General features: G+C 33.9%; 1 pseudogene; it reads left to right on the top strand.

Moving 5' to 3' along the window:
• Nucleotides 1–225: 225 nt before the first annotated feature.
• The window catches only part of LOC141569999 (elongation factor-like GTPase 1 pseudogene), a 65,613-nt pseudogene continuing 47,464 nt past the window's right edge, over nt 226–18,374 (top strand).

Here is an 18,374-nt window from a genome sequence, read left to right as displayed (position 1 = left end):
TCCTCATATACTCTTTCTCAAACTTGCATAAAGGAGATAATAACAAACCTATCTCACATGGTGTTGTGAGGATTTAATGATTTAATGCATATAAAGTGCTGAGAGTCATACCTATGGAGGGAAGTCACTCAGCTCTCTTAGGATCCTGGCTGGGTCTGAAAATTAAACTGACAAAGACAGATTAACAGCAGAAAAGCCCACACATTTTATTAATTTTTGACGTGTATGTGGGAGCCTTCAGAAGAGAATGAAGATCTGAGAAGTAACAAGAACCAGCTTTCAGAACAAGACCGTAAATTTGTGAAGAATTGAGAAGACAAAGGGGTTTGGGCCAGGGGTAGTATGACTACCACTAGATGGCTCTTAGCTTTCTGAACTGGTAAAATAAGGGTTAGATTAACAAGGTTTGTTTGCAGATTCCTCTGGTGACATTTCTGGGCTGTTGAGTCTGTCTCCAGAAAACGGAAAATTTATTTACTGCCTTAGGCAGAAAGGGGGAGCTTTTCCTGCATTTACTGCTTCTTAAGTGCCTTCAGCTCAAAATAATCGTTACATCAAAGAGACATATCTTGGGGTGACATACTTTGGTTTACTTTATCTAATATATAAGTGAGCAATACGTATTAGCTTTTCTCTGTTTTCATTATCCTAAACTGGATTTCTGTGAGTTATCTTAAATTTGTTCTTAATATTCTGAAAGATTAAAAATGAATTTTTAAATATTTTTGTCTGAATATTTTCTTTTAAATTTGAGGGAAACAAAATCTTCAAGTTTGAAATATATTTGAATCAAGTATCTTATTTCTGGAACTGTTTAATATACTAGAGTTCGCTAAGTATTTGGATTTTGTAAAAGACCATTTTTTTCCCCTAGGGGAAAAAAAGTAATACAGAAAAGTAGCATCCCCTTAAAAATTGTGGTTCTCAAAGAAATAATCAAAGGTCAGGCCCGCACGAAGGTTATGGCTTTTATTCCTGTGCTGGTGCCCATTGCAGTTAGCTTTCAAAAATAGAAGTAAATCATTATTAGACAGAGTGCTTCTTATTATTTGAGAAATCCCATCCCACGAGATGGGCTCTAACATTCACACTGTCTGCTGAATGAAAGCCCTAAGACAAGAAGAGTGAGTCTAGGCTTCAATGGAATCTGACAGTAAATACTGTTCCTGTCAGTCAGGCTCAACCAGCCAGTGGGGCTTCCATGATTTTTGATATAATTAAGCTTCATGCTTAGCATAAGAGATGGATTTAATCAGCCATATGATTCACATTATATGTCAAATGATCAAAAAATGACATACTGCACATGAGTGTCTCTTTGCATTCTGAAGATCACTCTTTATATGGCATAAGATAACAAAAAAGATAATTTGTAAGAAATGCCTTCCCTTTGTCTTCCCATACTTTTCTAGGTTCTCCTCATTTTCAAACTAAATATTTCTAGATATTATAACACAAGTGACTTCTAGCTGTGAAAATTTCCCATGGGGGTTAAATAACAAATTAACACTAGTTTGGGTAAAGGTTTCTTAATTAGCTGATCAAGGCTATCAGGACCTGAGAGGAAGCAAACCACCATGATATTCTTAACACTTAACACATTCCTCGCTCATCATCTTCCCCTCCTTCCTGCTAATTCTATACGATTAGTTCAGTGGTCTTGAAATCTGTTTAGTTTTTATAAAGAAACTTTTGTAAGTTGCAGTCTTTTTTCCCCCAAATATGTTTATTGTCAGCAAGCCAAAAGGACACTAAAAAAAAAACAAAAAATCTTCTGTAAGCTTCATCTAAGAAAGATCAAGGTTTATAATAAGAAGGCTATTTGCATATAAATTATGTCTAGAATGTACAGAGGAGTGGAGGCTGCCAAATGCTATTATTTGGATAGAAAATAGAGGGCAATCCCTGATAGAAATCCATTTTTAAAAGTTCTGTGAAATTGGATGGTTTGTATTTTTTGTGGCACAACCAGCTGCAAGTTCACGGGAAATTGTGGGCAATCTGCAGTAGTCCAAGCCAAGAGCTTGTATGACATTTAATTGGAGATGAACATTCTGTGGGAGTGTATACAAAGGGATCTGTGTGATATCAGAAAGTGAAGTTCTCCGCCTATTCTGAGTAACAGAGAAATTTAAAAGATTCTGGTGCTATTTGTGTATATCTGGAAACTTACACGAAATTAAAAATAGCAAAACAATAGAGCACTAGTCAGTAGAACACTAGCACAACAAATACACTTAGAACAAATATTCCTTCACACATATTCCTTTCATTACTGTATTAACTTTGCAAAATAGTGATATTCATGGGGACAGAACGTTTCTGACTATAAATTTGGCTTTCAGCAGTAGTTTGCTTCCACAGTCACGTTTGAAATGAACTCTATCCAATATTTTAAAATAATTTTGATGAAAAATTACAACTTGAAAGAGAAAATCTTCTACCCTGCACTGGGAGGTCAACATTCCTAGAAATATAATAACATAATTTGTATGGAACACTATCCTTGATGAACTTTAGCAATCCTTCTGCTCTCGTATTCCCATGTTACCCAAAAACTAGGAGAAACTTATGAATTGACTACAGCATGATGCAGGTGTATAACAAGAGGACCAGTTGAGTAATTTGTTTCTAATGGGGAAAAAAAAAAAAAAAAAGAATGAGGACACCTTCAAGGCATGAAGACACCTTGCTAATGAGATAACACCTGGCTAAATTGAAAACCTCACCTAGCCTGAAGTCATTTAAATTTGTTCTTTGTTCATGTCTCTTTGTTCCCTCCTCCCTCTTCTCCCTAATCTCGTACTGATTTTCACATAGTTAAGCTCCAACGTGATGGTTATTTTATTTTGATATAAATGGTGAGACTTCATATGAAATGTATGGGATGCAAATAGTACATTATGTTTTTAACATCAATAGATCCTCAAATTTCCTTAGTATAATTTAAGTCTCTTAGAGGCATGTGTCCTCTGTTCAAGTTTTCTTTTCTTGATTGTACCTCACTTAGATGCAATACACGGACTGTTTATTAAGTGCATACTGTGTACAAAGCTACATAGTCAAGATGATAAAAGTTAAGAAACACATATATGTAACGGTAAAAAATTTCCTTCTGGCTAATCTATTTATTAGGACATTCAAGGCCTTTAATTATAGGTTTTTTTTGTTTTGTTTTGTTTTGTTTTTGATTAATTTTGGAATTCTTTTCCCCCTATCAAACTCTATGCTGCATTGGTAACAAAATAGAGTTAAATTGTTTTAAATAACCGCCCTCCACTTTACCTCTCCACCAAAGATACTAAGGTTCTTTATTTCCTCTGCACATCATACTGATAGATCTCCACGACTTCTGCCCCATCTAATGATTCTGATCCTTACCAAAAATATGTTATATTTGTTTTAAAATATTTTTTATGTAGTTATCATTTGATTGTTATTACAATTTAATTAGATATTGAGTAAACCAATGAAACATGTATGAGAAAAGGCCGTTATTTCTATGAAAACTGAATTAATTTTTTTAGAAAGAATGAAGTGACACTAATAAAAAATGAAATGGATAACTATAATAGGGGAAATTCTGAACTTACATTGCTTTATAAATGCCTTTCCACTGTAGCTCCATTCTAAAGAAAAACAAAATTGGAAAGAATAGATCATAAATTATGGGTATGATTTATGAAAACAACTACATGGATTCCAATTTGTGGCCACCATACTCTGAAAACATCTTTAATAAGCATGTTTGTATGTAGTTGAAATTAAAATGGAATGTTTAATGTATGCATGTTTACAATTTCTCACTATAATGGATCGTTAGAATTAATTAACCAACAAGAGATCCCAGTAGCTTAGGCTAAAGAATGCTCAATGCTCTCACACTTTGATATTTTTATACAAGCTGTTCTGATGGCTTAAAACAATCAACCTTTCTGTTTTCCTCTACCGAATTTACTACTTGACCATTCTCTTTCTTCCCCTTCCTTATTCTAACTTGGTTAATTCAGGCATGTTTTTTGGTACTTATCTAAGACATATAATATATATTCTAACTTGTTAACAGTGAATGTTTGTTTTTATTTCCTATGCATTGGAAATAGTATTCAGGCATTTTTTATATTAAATTAATTCAAATTATTACATTAAAAACTCTACATTTTTCTTAAATGTCTATTTATACCTTATACATATTACTCCTCTGTTTATAACATTAGCAAATTTTAACAATTACTTAGGTGGTCTTTTGATTAGTACTCATTCTAATATACAAACTTAGATACATTCACTAAAATTTTAAACTGCATTTACATATTTAATACATTTGGTTTTCTTATTAAGTACGCTAATAAATCTTCTAAAGCAGTTAAATAACACTTGTGAATCTGATAAATTAAACTTATAAATATCTTTATACTTAAGTTCACTTAAGGGTTCCAGTAAAGTTTATAACCTGAGTAAAATTTCAACTTAAATGATAATTACACATATTATATTATCACGGAATATTTTTGGAAGAACTGTGATTCAATTAAGCCAAATTCTCTGAAGCATTATATCAAATATGCACAGGAAATATTCCTTAACATAAACACAGCTTTTATGTGTTATTTCATTATTTCTACACCAAACTCTAAACCTTCCTGTAGGTAAAATATACGAACTCATCAAGGAACAATTATGTAGTCCTTTGGTAGGCAGAATAACACCCCTTCCTTGTAGATGTTCACACCCCAATTTCTGGAAACTGTGAATCTTTATCTTATGTGGCAAAAGTGATTTTGCAGAGTGATTAAGGGTATGGATTTGGAGATGGAAAGATCTCCTGGATTTCTACTTTAGCCCCATCTACCGTGTTTCCCCGAAAATAAGACCTAGCTGGACAATCAGCTCTAATATGTTTTTTGGAGGAAAAATTAACATAAGACCTGGTCTTATTTTACTATAAGACTGGGTTATATAATATAATATAATAAATATAATATAATTAATATAATATAACATAACAAAGGGTCTTATATTAATTTTTGCTCCAAAAGATGCATTAGAGCTGATTGTCCTGCTCGGTCTTATTTTTGGGGAAACAGGACAATCCCATAAAATCCTTAAAAAGAAGACTCTTTTCTGGCCTGGACACAGAGAAACATGACAATGGAAGACGGGCAGAGAGATATGACATGAGAAGGACTCAATCTCCTTTTGCTAACTTTGAAGATAGAACAAGGGTTTGGGGACAAAGCCCCAGAGAGCAGTTTTTAGGCTCTCGGCCTCACATAGAAAGGTGCTGGCTCGGGTAGTAAACGGCCATCAACTGTGATTGGATGGCCATCAGCTGTGGCTAGTTGGCCATCAGCTGTAACCAGTGAGCCACTGGCCACAAATATAATTGCTGTGGCTACGCTAGCAGGAAATGGGGGCTAGCAAGAAGATGGTGGCTGGCAAGCATGGATTGCAGTTAGCATGGATTACAGTTAGCAAGTGGAGTCGGTCAGTTGGCAGAAAGCGGACAGCAGGTTGCACGTCCTGTGAATCCAGCCTCCAGTGAGACTATAGTGGTGTGACTCCCCTACCTATGGCTCTGTGGGTGTTGCTTTTTGGCCTCACCATATACTGTGTTCTCGTGTGGGGAGTGGGAGCTGAGATCCCGCATGACACCCCATGTGACAAAGGGAAATGTGACTGTCTTAAGAGATAAAGCCTTTAAGGAGGTAATTAAAGTTAAGGAGGTAAAGTTAAAAAATTATAAGGGTGGGATTAGTGTCTTTATAAAAAGAGTCTTCTCTGTGTGTGTCCAGAAGAAAAGCCATGTGAGGAAGCAGGGAGAAGGTGGTGCCTGCAAGCTGAGGAGACAGGCTTGTCACACGGGGCTTCCTGTGGGGTCTCAGCTCCCGCTCACCACACAAGAACACAGGATATGGTGAAGCCAAAAAGGAACACTCACGGAGCCATAGGTAGGGGAGTCATACCACTATATTCTCGCTGGAGGCTGGGTTGGAGACACAGGAAGCAGGAGTGACACTATCTGCAACCTGCTGTCCACTTCTCTGCAATGTGCAACCCGCACTCCACCGTGCTAACTGCAGTCCACGCTTGCCAGCCACCATCTTCTTTCTAGCCCCCATTTTCTGCTAGCATAGCCACAGCAGTTATATTAGTGGCCAATGGCTCACTGGTTACAGCTGACGGCCAACTAGCGACAGCTGATTGCCATCCAATCACAGTTGATGGCCATTTACTACCCAAGTGAGCACCTTTCCACATGAGGCCGAGAGCTTGGAAACTGCACTCCTGGCTCTGTCCCCACACAGGCCTCACCGACCATGCTGGCACCCTGATCTTAGATTCCCAGCAACCAAAACTGGGATAAAATAATTGCTATTGTTTAAGCTGCCCGGTTTGTGGTGTTTTGTTAAGGCAGCCCAGGGAGAGTTATATACTTTTCAATTAATATATAATTATGCTCATATTTAAAAGCAGGTGTGTCACTGGAGCCAGAATTCCCGAGCTCAAGTCTTGCTTATTTCCTTATTAGCTGTTGGAACTTGAAAAAAGTGAGTTAGCTTGTGTCTCCATTTCCTCATCTATTAAAATGAGGATAATCATAGCTCCTACCTCATAGACTTATGCTGAAGATGAAATGACATATTATAGCTAAAGACCTTGGAACAATCCCAGGAAATAAAATAATGAGTCATGATGAAGATGGTGGTGGTGATAATTATCCAGACTTGCTGGAGAATCAGAGCTCTAAAAGTTAATTATAGGTGATTTAATTGTGTCCCTAACAAAATGTGAAGGCCGTATCTCAGAATATAAAATAGTTAAGATGGTATATATTTGTGTTTGGGGCAGGGTTGCTGGCACAGTCAGCTTCATCTGCAAACCCTCAGCAGCACCTAAGTTTCTCCAGTGGAAACCAAGTGTTGACATCCTTAAAATATAGTTAGTATATAGAATACAGCTGCTGTTTAGACAGGTGCTCCATATTTTGAGATGATTTCAGGAACTATATAAGGGCAGCATCAAATGAAAATGGTTTCAGTTAGTGGAATAATTTCACATAATTATTATAGTTAAAACTTGGCACAAAAACTTTTTGATATCTTTTTCTCTGAACTTAAAATATTTTGAGACCCACTAACCTGGTTTTGGCATGTGTTGAAGTACTGGTCACCTCATGATCCTGCCAGCACTGGTGTTGGCTCTTACACTGCTGCAGCATTCCAGGTTTAGAAACTGAAAAAGAAAAACAACAAAAATGACATTTCACTAATCTGACCCCCTTCTTTGAAATAGACCATCAGAGTCAACTGCAAGTTTATCAGAAGAAAGAATTCCCTGAACTCTATCTCTCTTGAGCCATGGACTGACATTTCTTTGCTGTTGGAAAAGAGTGACTTTAGACAACAGTATTATTTAACTGAAAAGGAAAAACACATCTTGTTGGGTGCATAAGAGGTTATTCCTGCCCGCCTTCCCACACAAACATGCATGTGCTATACAAATAAAAAGAAACAAAAGAAAAGAAAACAGTCATATATTTCCAAGTGATTAAAAAATTAGAAAATAAACTTTTAGGAATTCATTTCATGCATCATTTTTGTTCATAATATAAGGTTTTGTGTGGCCTTTGTAAAATAAATAGATAATAAACAAACAAACAGATAGACAAATAAACACTGAACAATGAACCAACATCTAACCATTAAGAAAAACCAGATCTGAGTTGTTTGATTTTCAAGGATTTGGAAACCCACATATACAAATACAAAATAATGACACTGAATAAGAGAGTTTTGTTGTTCTTGTTGTTTTTTTAGGCTCTACATAAATTAGATGAAATAGTATATTAGTGATTGCATGAGAATAGATCCTCCTACAGTTTCTTTTTTTTTTAATAAAAATGTATTTACCAAAAATAAATTGAAACCCTATTGATTTTTTGCAGTGCAATACATTTCAAGGTTGACATTTAAACATAAATCCAAGGTTTAATAATGTTCTTAAACCAAAATGTAGTTCTTTCACAGAGACAAAGTGTAGTATTGAAATAAAAAAGAGTTCTATGAGTGAATGGGCTTACTGAAAAAAAGTTTCTAATAGGGTATTACAAGGAAAGCTATTGTAGGGATTCAAGTTATTATTACTTTAATTACTTAATTTTATTTTTATCTTTCTAGCAGTAAATATCACAGGTCATTGACTTGATTTAGAACACCAAAAAGTTATTTCAAGTATTCTAATATCAAAACAACTGCACATGAAATATTCACATACTTAAATAGTAAATGCTGACCAAAGTAAAGGACATTCTGAAAAAGTTTGGTCTGCTCAGTGGCCTGTGGCCAAGGCTGATATCAGAGAAAAGATTCAAGTCTTGAATCAACCATGAACTTTACGAAGTATATCATTTTGTTTAAGATAGTGATTATTTTTGTTTCCTTGCTTAGTTGATTTACCAGTGAAAAATGTGAATGATACAAATTAGAAAGCAAAAAATTACAGATAATGTTCTATTTATTAACAAATAGTATGTCTCATATTTGTACATACATATGTGCATATGTGTATATATATTTACACACATACACACCACTGCCCTATGGCACTTACATTCCAACAGGGAGAGGATGGATGACTTGGTGATAAGTGTACTCTAGTCAAAAGGTCTGGGAATGGGAACTAGCCTTTTTTGGAAATCAAAGTATGGCCACTGAAAAGCTGGGTGACGTTGGACAAGTTATTTCATTCCTTAAAATCACAAATTTTATCTTTAGTATTAAGATAAACATATTGTTTTAAAGGAATTTTGACCAATATTAGGGATGCTGTCTTTCAGTTTGTCAAGGTTTCTATTAATATTGGTTTCCTTTGGCAGTTGGAACTCTGAGAAATCAAAAAAATAGGAGGTAGATTGAAGCAATTTTTTTTTTAACCAATGTGGGTTTTTTTCTCCCTACCAAAGCTAGCATTGGATAATAAATACAACCCCTGACCCTTGTTTCCTTGTGTTCTGATGATGAAGTCTCTTTCCTTGACAGTTTCTAGGTTACCGATCCTAGATTCCAGATCCTGTGTCTGAGGAGGGGAAGACAAAGAGGTTGTGTTTCCATAGACACAATCTGGACACTCTGCTTCTCCCCTTTGAGACAACCTCCCTCCCTCATTTATACCTAAAATGATTGACTGTGATGACATCTAATTACAACTTTTTCATTCTCATTTGCATCACTAAGGGGCTGGCTTCTCTATTCACCATGAGAAATATCACAATGTGGCAAGCATGAAAGCATTTCTCATGACATAATGTGGGAAACAAAAACAAAGGAACATTGTGTGCTTTCATTCCATTTCCCTGGTATAATGACTTAAAGTGCTTCATGGCAATGGAATGGCTTAAGCCTGGTTCTATCAGGCTTTCTTTGTGACAATTTTCCAATTCCAAGTATTCGTAGATGACAGAGCATTGTTCCATGGAAAAGGTCTGAAATCCCCTAGACCACTAGAGATAGAGTTTTTCAAAGATCCCTGGCTACATCTATCTCTCAGTCTTTATTTCTACCTGTCTCTCTCTCTCTCTCTCTCTCTCTCTCTCTCTCTCTCTCTCTCTGTCTATCACTAATGCTGTCTACCATATAAACATACATGTAAATATATGAGTATATACATACATTCATATATGCACACATACATGTGTATATATATATATACATGCATATATGTGTATATATATATATAATATATATATAATATATTATATATATATTATATATATATATATATATATATATATATATATATATACACACACGCACACACACACATGCATATATATCTTCACCCATACATGTACATATATATACAGGTCCCAGATTTGGAATGTATATTAATGAGAAAACAGGTATATTAGGGTTCTTCAGAGAAATAGAACTAATAGGATGTGAATATATACAGAAAGATATTTATTATAAAGAATTGCCTCATGTGATTATGAAGACTGGCTAGTTCAAAATCTTGAGTGTGGTTTGGCAGGCTTCAGACACAGGAGAGCTGTTGTTCCAGTTCCAGGCTAAAGACTGGCAGGCTGGAGACAGGGGAGCTAACTGTGCAGATGAAGTCCAAAAGCAATCTGCTGGAGAATTCCCTCTTACTCAGGGAGTGTGCCTTTTAGATACCCAGAGCAAAGATGAGCCTGTGACTCAAAGAGCAATTTAAGTTTAGCATAATTTATACATATGTGGATTGTTCTTTTTTATTATTTTAAAATTTTCAATGAAGAAGTTGCCTTCCCTTGAATATTGCACATAAAAAGTAATGCTAAAATGTGAAAGAAACATCAAGGCATATTACTAAGTGAAAGAAGCCAATCTGTAAAGGCTACCTCCTGAATGATTCCAACTATATGTCCTTCTGGAAAAGGCAAAACTATAAATAAAAGGATTCATTGTTACAAGGATTTGGGGCAGAGAGGGTGGGAATGATGAATAGGAGAAGCAATCAGGAGTTTTAGGGCAATGACAATACTATGTATGATACTCTAATGATGGATCGTTCAGACCTGTACAATCTACTACACCAAAAGTGGACCCTAATGTAAGCTATGGTCTTTGAATGATTACGATGTGTCAATGTAGGTTCATCAATTGTAACAAATGTATCACTTTGTTGGGGGAATGCTGATAATGGGGGGGGGGGGACTATGTATGAGATTGGGGCACTGGACATATGGGAAGTCTCTATACCGTCCTCCTAATTTTGCTGCAATTTAAAATTGCTCTAAAAACTTTAAAAGTCTTTTTAAAAAGCTGCACTTTTAAAGCCACAGTCATCCTCATGATCTTTCCAATTCATGGACAATTTCCTGTTTTTCATATGATATATTTAGTATTATTTCCAAGCTCAATCAGGTATCCTTTATCCAATATTTTCAAGTCAGAACAAAATTCTGAACCCATCAATTTAAATGGCATTCAGTAAACGGAATAAGAAATGTCACTTATGTACTGAGATTTAATATTTAAAATTAGGTTATTTAAAAATATTATATAACTCACTTCATAACAAGAATTGCGTTTTTGCCAAAGTCAGTGTGTGGCTATCTGACTTCATGCTGGATATGGGGTATTGTCTTGTTTAATAGTTGACACTATTAGGGACATGCCAAGAAAGATGTCAAATCAGAGGGGCATCATTATTTATTACCTATGTAAATAAATATTCACTGCACTTTTCCATTGTAAAACTTAGAAGATTATTTGGCATATCATAAGTACTGAATAACTGTTTGCTAAATTGTTCACCTCTAGCTCTTCCTGAGTCTTGTTGGGTGACAGGGTTTAAAGTGAGAAAGCTAAGAATACAGCATAACATTTCTTTCACCCTTTTATATTAAAATGTGTTGAAGTACTTTCTCTTTGTCACATTTTTCTTACAAAAATGTACTATACCCTGGATTCTTTGAGAGAATCACTTCACTGTTATTATGGAAAAGAAAAGAAAAAAAAACAGCATGAGACAAAAAGATTATGTTCAAGGTATAGAGTGGTTGGCGGGCAACACATACATTTTTATAATGAAATAGAGTTCTGTTAGAAAATTCAGTAATTCATATACTATATTTATTATTGATTTACAATTAGTTTAAAAGCTAAATGTTAAGTCAAACACTTCTGGGTGTTTTCTGTCATAAGAATTTCTTAGGATTGCTTTTCTTTAATATTCCCAGAAATTGAAGTCTTTACAAACATTTCAATTAGCTAACTAAAATGTCTTTCTATAGGTGAAACTAAAGGAAAAAAAAACCCTTATAAATAGTTGGTTCAAAGCCTTCCTTGTCTTACCCAGTGTTGCACAGATTTCAATGCTCTGCCGATTCATCTTAATTTTACTACCACTTCTTAAAAGTCATGTAATATAGATATTACAAATATTCCTCATATAAGAACATAGATTTTTTTAAAAAGTATTTTAAAAAGCTTTCACAATTTTCGAAATTATTAAAATGAAAGATTGAGAAAAGAAAATTTTATAGGAGATGCTTTCATATCCTTTTGATTATAATATTTGGAGAAAATAAGATTTAGGATTTAAAACCCTCTTTTGTGGGCTACATAAAACATTCCTTCAGGCACATGTCACAAAATAAGTTGTCAGCTAATTTACAAAGTCACCATAAATCCATACTATCCATATCCTATTAATTATATTTTTAAAAGTGGCGTTGATACCATATGCACATTGGATTTCTACATACAAACCAAATTATTTGATTTGTAAGCCAGTGAGTGATCATTCCAAACCATAATTTCATCCATAAATAGGTTTGCTACAATCCAGAAGTTAATCACACTCAAATGAATTCATTAGCTAACCAACATATTTGTGATAAAACTCCAATCTGTTGGGCATACGAAACTGTCTAGGATTTGATTTTGTTGGTGTTAGAACCATATGGTATTTTTTTTTTCCCAAAAGCACATTGGAAGACCTCTTGCTGTGGCTTTTCATTTAATAATTTCAATTTTCAAAAAAAAAAAAAAAATATTTTCAAATACTCATTTGATTGTCCATTCTAATCAGTACAATTAAAGAATGCTTAAACAAAACAAATTAAGTTGTGTCAAATGCAGTTAGTTGAAATCTGTAAGAACTATGTTTATACAAATAATATTTGCTAGGCACAATCTATATGTACAGCATTTTACTAATCACTGAGAGGATATATAACTGTAAGAAATAATTACTTCCAAGAATTTTGTTATGGAGCTTCCACCAAAGTCAAGAGATTAAGTAAAAAGACTATAAAGCTACATGTAATTAAGTTGTCAACTACATAATAAAGAAAATAAATTCAATTGTATCATTAACATGACTAGTGAATTTTGATAAAGGATGCTAGAGAAAGTGTGAATTGAGTTTGTCTTTGAGAAAATATATTGCTTTAATATAGATACCAGCAGAAGAAAGGTCTCTAAAACTTGGAGAGCATACTCTTTTTTTTTTTTTTTTGAGTGGTGAGGAATAAGAGGAGATGAGAATGGTTAGGTTGGAGAAGTAAGTTTGGCTTGGGAAAAATAGAAACTAGAGTCTGATTAGATTTTTGAAAATTTTGTAGGAGGCTGAAAATGTCAGGTGTTATATAATATAATAGGTAAAATTAAAACATCAAATGTTTAAAAATAGAGAGCAAACATTTTTGTTTGTTTGTTTTAAGGATTAACCGTGTAGCAGTGTATATATACATTGGGCAACCATGGCAGGACTCTAATACAAGACACTACAAGTTTAAAAACAGAAGAAACCTGGTATTTTATAAAGAAATATTCAAGGCAAAAGGTACTGAGTATATGAATAATTTGTTGTTAAATTAAAATAAATAAGACGTAAAAGTAGAAATACACAAGGGTAATGAGTTGGATGCAGTAGTTGAAAGAAAGTACGGATAATAGCTGATCAAGTTGAGTGATTAGAAGAATGGTTTGAAAATAATGGAGTTATGTTGTTTAGTAGAAAAAAACCCATTATGGATGGTGTGATGGAGGTGACTCAGGGAAATAGAGGGTGATGGATTAAGTTAGAGAGTTATTTAAGTTTGAGGTGCTGATGAGGGTTTATTTATTCAACCACTGAAAGGCCAGGAAAGCTGTCATTTTAATGAGGTATAATGAGTACAAGTAACAAGCAGAAAACTCTTCACATGACCTCTACCTCCTTTTGATGTGAATGGACTCACTTTATTAGTTGTTTTGAGAAACTCGGGATGCTTTTAATTCATTTATTTATTAAATTATTCGAAAAAAGATTTAATGTGGATTGCATTATCAAGTGTATAAGTTAAAATAGATACAGATAGAAACATAAAGGGCAGTCAATGAAATAATATTGGGAAAGGTACTAATTTATAAATTTGTACATACTGTTGTCTTCTAATCACTGCTGCTGTTGAACCAATGTGACTATATTTTCTAGCAAATTCTCAAAAGAAAGAAACAATCTCATAATTCTTTCAGGTCTTTCAGTGCAGTTTTTGAGATTAATTCCTACAGTGTTGGTATGCTTTTGCATACTTTAAATAGTACTTTAAAAAGTTTGATCCACTATTTATCATTATTATGTGGAGCAGTTTAATGTGATCATGCCATTTCTCAGCCTTCACTGGAAGTCCTTCAACGTTCAATTTCTGTTGTCTTTTTCACCATCAGAGCCATGTTTTCTATTAAACCAACCACAGTGTGTTTGTTAGGTTGTTTGTTGTTGCTTTTTGTTTGGGGAAATTTATTTTTGTACAACTGTGTATAAGTTGGTACCAATTGTCTCTTTGATGTTAATGAGCTCCAAGAATCTCTCCGTAAGTATAACAGCACTTCACGTATTTTTGTTATTTATAACTTTCAGTGTTATTTTATTGCCCATTAGTTTTCTCATTATATATTAGTGAAATACTTCAGGAAACATTGCTTCATGACAACTGGCAACATCACAGTCTTCATTTTGCCACTATTTCTGTTTGGATTTGTCCACTTTTAAAAGATCAGTTAATGGACATAACTTGAAATATTTTTCTCCTTTACTTTTGCTCTGCTTTCTATAGCTCTCCAAATTACTTTACTCATAGAATTAATTTGCATTTTTGTTGCAAAGAACAATTTCAAGAAATGAAATATCTTGACAAGTGACTCCCCATCACTTTATTTTCTTCAAACTATTTCAAGTAAACAGAGGATAATTTTCAGAGATTTTCATAATACATTAATATACACTTACAAATCTCAATGTTTTCAAACAAATGTCATTTTTTAAATATATTTTCTGTTTATTTTTGACTTACTTTTAAGTAGAAACTCTGTATGCATTTAGCTAATTCTTCTCTATCAAGGATTTCTCTTTGGGAATTATAAAAGTCTTCATGAGTAACAAAAAATTAAATCCATCACACATCCAAATATCATGGTTCTATATAAAATTATAAAGTAACCTGAACTTTCATTTTCAAGGTAAATTTAAGTTGATAGCATGTAGCATTTTCTTTTTGTGATTTTCAAAGTATATGCAGGATTTATGGCATAGGAAGAGTTTATAATAAAAATTCAACTATTTTTGACAAGTGATATTTTAACTTCAATATTTCTATTGATTCATATTCAACAGGAAAACCAAAACAGAAACCATACCAGGTATTTCAACAGAAGATATTTCATATACAGAATTTGTTATAATGCTGAATAAGGCTGTATGAGCAAAAAGAGAACATAGAAATAACCTACAGATAATAACTACAGAAAAAAGCAGGGCTGGAAGAACAAAAGGAAGATGTTAGATTGACAGATCCTAGAATTTCTGAGGAAGGGCACCACTGATCTGAAACTTATATCCTTGAGAAAGAAATGTTACTTGCCTGCGGCTGGTCTCGCTGAAGAAGAATGAGGAGACTTGTTCTAAGAGCCTGAAAAGAAGCTTGGGGATAATCACCTGCAGCTGTTGGAAAACATAGCTACCACTAAGCAATACTACTAGGGACAGAAAACAAAAAGTTAAAAGGATTTCCTTCTCTCCTCCTCCTGCACTCCTGTCTCCTTGTATCACCTTCTATTTGGCACTGAGAGAAAATCTGTAAATAACCAATTCATTCTTTTGGTTACTCAGTATTGGAATGCATCGTCCTACAATTATATTGAATTAAAATAACAAATACAAATAATATATACTTCCGCCTAACAAAACGTAACTCTCCTTGTACAAATAAAGTCTTTGCATCCTCTTCACAAAGAGGGTAGATGCAAATTCTCAACGATTTTGCTATCTATCACTTGGCTTCTATAACAGTATTCATGTTCTTTCTCTTCTTTACTTATAATCCCAGCTGACTATCATGCAACCTAAAGGCAGCATTGTAAAATTAACCTACAATCCTTATGTAAACTAGTAAGGGAAATGGAGAGAGAAAAGAAAAAGAATTGAAGTTGAGAAACAAAAGAAATAATTGGCACCACATTACTTTTGGATAAATAAGTATTTGAAATAGAGCCGTAAAGGGGTCATGATTGAAACAGTGCAAGTAAGAAAGTGCTAACTGAAATTTAAGACTTGTGTTTTATTTTTGATAATAATTTCTAAATTTTTCTTTAACTTTATAAAAAGTTTTCACTCTCATAAATTAAAGACATCATTTACCGTCAGAATTCCCACACTGTTATTATTTTATACTTTTCTTCCTAATATGTTCTTTCCTTTGCAGAAATCTGAGGAGATATATGTAATTTCCCATTCACGACATGCTGTTTTTGATGACTAGTACCTTGTTTTTCTATCTTAGAATTAAATTCTTGGATGTTCCCTAAAAAATGTTATTTTTTTCACCCATAGTTTAATTTACTATAAAGGTGTTTCCATGCCCCTGTTATTTTTATTTATAATGCTATCTGTCATCGTCTTTAATAATCTGTTTAGGGAGTTTTTACATATGCTCAGCAGCATAAGTATAATAATGATATAACAAAAAACTAAAGATCAAAATATATAAGTCAAAATCAGGATAATTTCTCTGTTTTAATATTATGGACTTCTGAGTAATATAACAGTATAAGAAATTATTAATAACCACTGTTATTTGTTAATCTATTAATAATGGTTTACTCTGCACAGTAATACAAATATCACACTGGTATGGAACTTCAGGGTTTCCCTCCCGCCACAAGAGAAATAGAAAAACACATACACACAAAAAAACCTTTCACACTTTTGAACTCAGTTTAATTTCAAACCACACAACCATGAACTCTTCAATCCTAGGAAGTGATGATCACAGAGGGAGCTCATCCTTTCATCACAGAGTTGAAGAATTAGTTTGCTTTGTGCAATTCTACTGGATACATTGCGACAGATCTTCAATTTCCATTTATTTTCTAATCAAAAGAATCATTTCCTTGAAAGTGGTACTGGTCTGAGTAGTTCAGGAGGAAAAAATAGAATCAGCAGGGGTAAAGTGTATGATATTTGAAATATCATTCTCTATATTTTGTCGAAAAATTAAAATGAAAGTTTATTTATTAGGAGATTCAAAACCCTTTATACAAATAAAGTTCAGTGGCTAACCATGTGGATGTTTTGAGGCTTTGAAGCTTTTGGTTGCTACTAGAAATATTGATGAACAAGACTGGCAGGTCTCTGTTACATACTGGATGTGAAGGGGAAAAGAGAAGAAATGGAAAGTGAAAAGAAGAAAAAGTGTAGATAAGAAGGTAAAAAAAAAACAAAAACATATCAGAAGAAAAACTTTCATCTAGTGAGGAGTAACTTATTCTAAATTCAGGATGTCAGATATAGTTTACATTTGGGATTGTCCCGTATCTCAGAATATTTTATGGTTTGTTTTTGTTTTTTTAATTGTGAAACTTCAACCTGGAAGGACAATGGTGGTGGTAATCACTTTGATCCATGTTTACCTTCCTCTTTTCATGTTTTCTATTGATGACAATAACATTTATTGTGCTGTTACTAGGTATATGCAAAGGAAATTATAGGATTTATTTCTTGTATCCCTTTCAACACTATGAAATAGCTATTATTATAACCTCCATTTTAGATATCGGAGGGCTAATGAGGTTAAGTAATCCAATATCAGATCTGTCTTTAACCCGTACTGTGCCTGTGAATTAGACAAACATGTCCCTTCTGAGCAGCCACAGCCCTTTCTATAGTCTGTGGGTTAGTAAGTAGAGCTCTGGATAGTTTTCACTGTGACCCAAGCTGGTTTTCACCCTTGACCAGACACCTTAGTACAACAAACACCCAGTACAACTTGCAAGGTCACATAACCTGTTATTGGTAGAACTAAGATTCAAATACTCCCAATCTTGTATATGTCACTAACTACTTTGTACTTCAGACTCTCAACTGACTCGTGTCAATCCTTCAAACCTCAGATGGGTCATCTCTCCTTCCTCCAAATTCCTTCTCTAAGTGCCCACTCTGAACTGAGTAGCTCTCCTACAAGTTCCATCACATCTTGTAAATATTTCCAACATGAAGATATCATATCGACTGTGATTGTGAACTTATATATTTTCCTCAGTGAACTGGAAACATTTTGATAATGGGGATTGTCTCAGAACCCAGTACAGAGAACATTACATATTAAAATTTCAATGAATCTATGTTGCACAAATAAAGGGAGTTATATACCTCATGGAAATCTGGTAAATGTATGTCAGGAGCTCCCAGAACCAGAATATGAATTGAATCTAAATTCTGAATTTGAAAGTGTCAAATAACATGAAAATAATAAAGAACACGTGAAAGGACAATTCCTTCTATCAGTCTATCCCAGTTGAAATGGAGATGACATAGGAGCTTGAGTGGTTCGTGCAGCAGAATTG

The sequence above is a fragment of the Rhinolophus sinicus genome, chromosome 1, assembly GCF_057876585.1.
Source record: "Rhinolophus sinicus isolate RSI-liver-muscle chromosome 1, RSI-T2T, whole genome shotgun sequence".
Lineage (NCBI taxonomy): Eukaryota > Metazoa > Chordata > Mammalia > Chiroptera > Rhinolophidae > Rhinolophus > Rhinolophus sinicus.
Note: the sequence above shows the minus strand (reverse complement) of the source record. Positions and strands in the feature narration are given on the sequence as shown.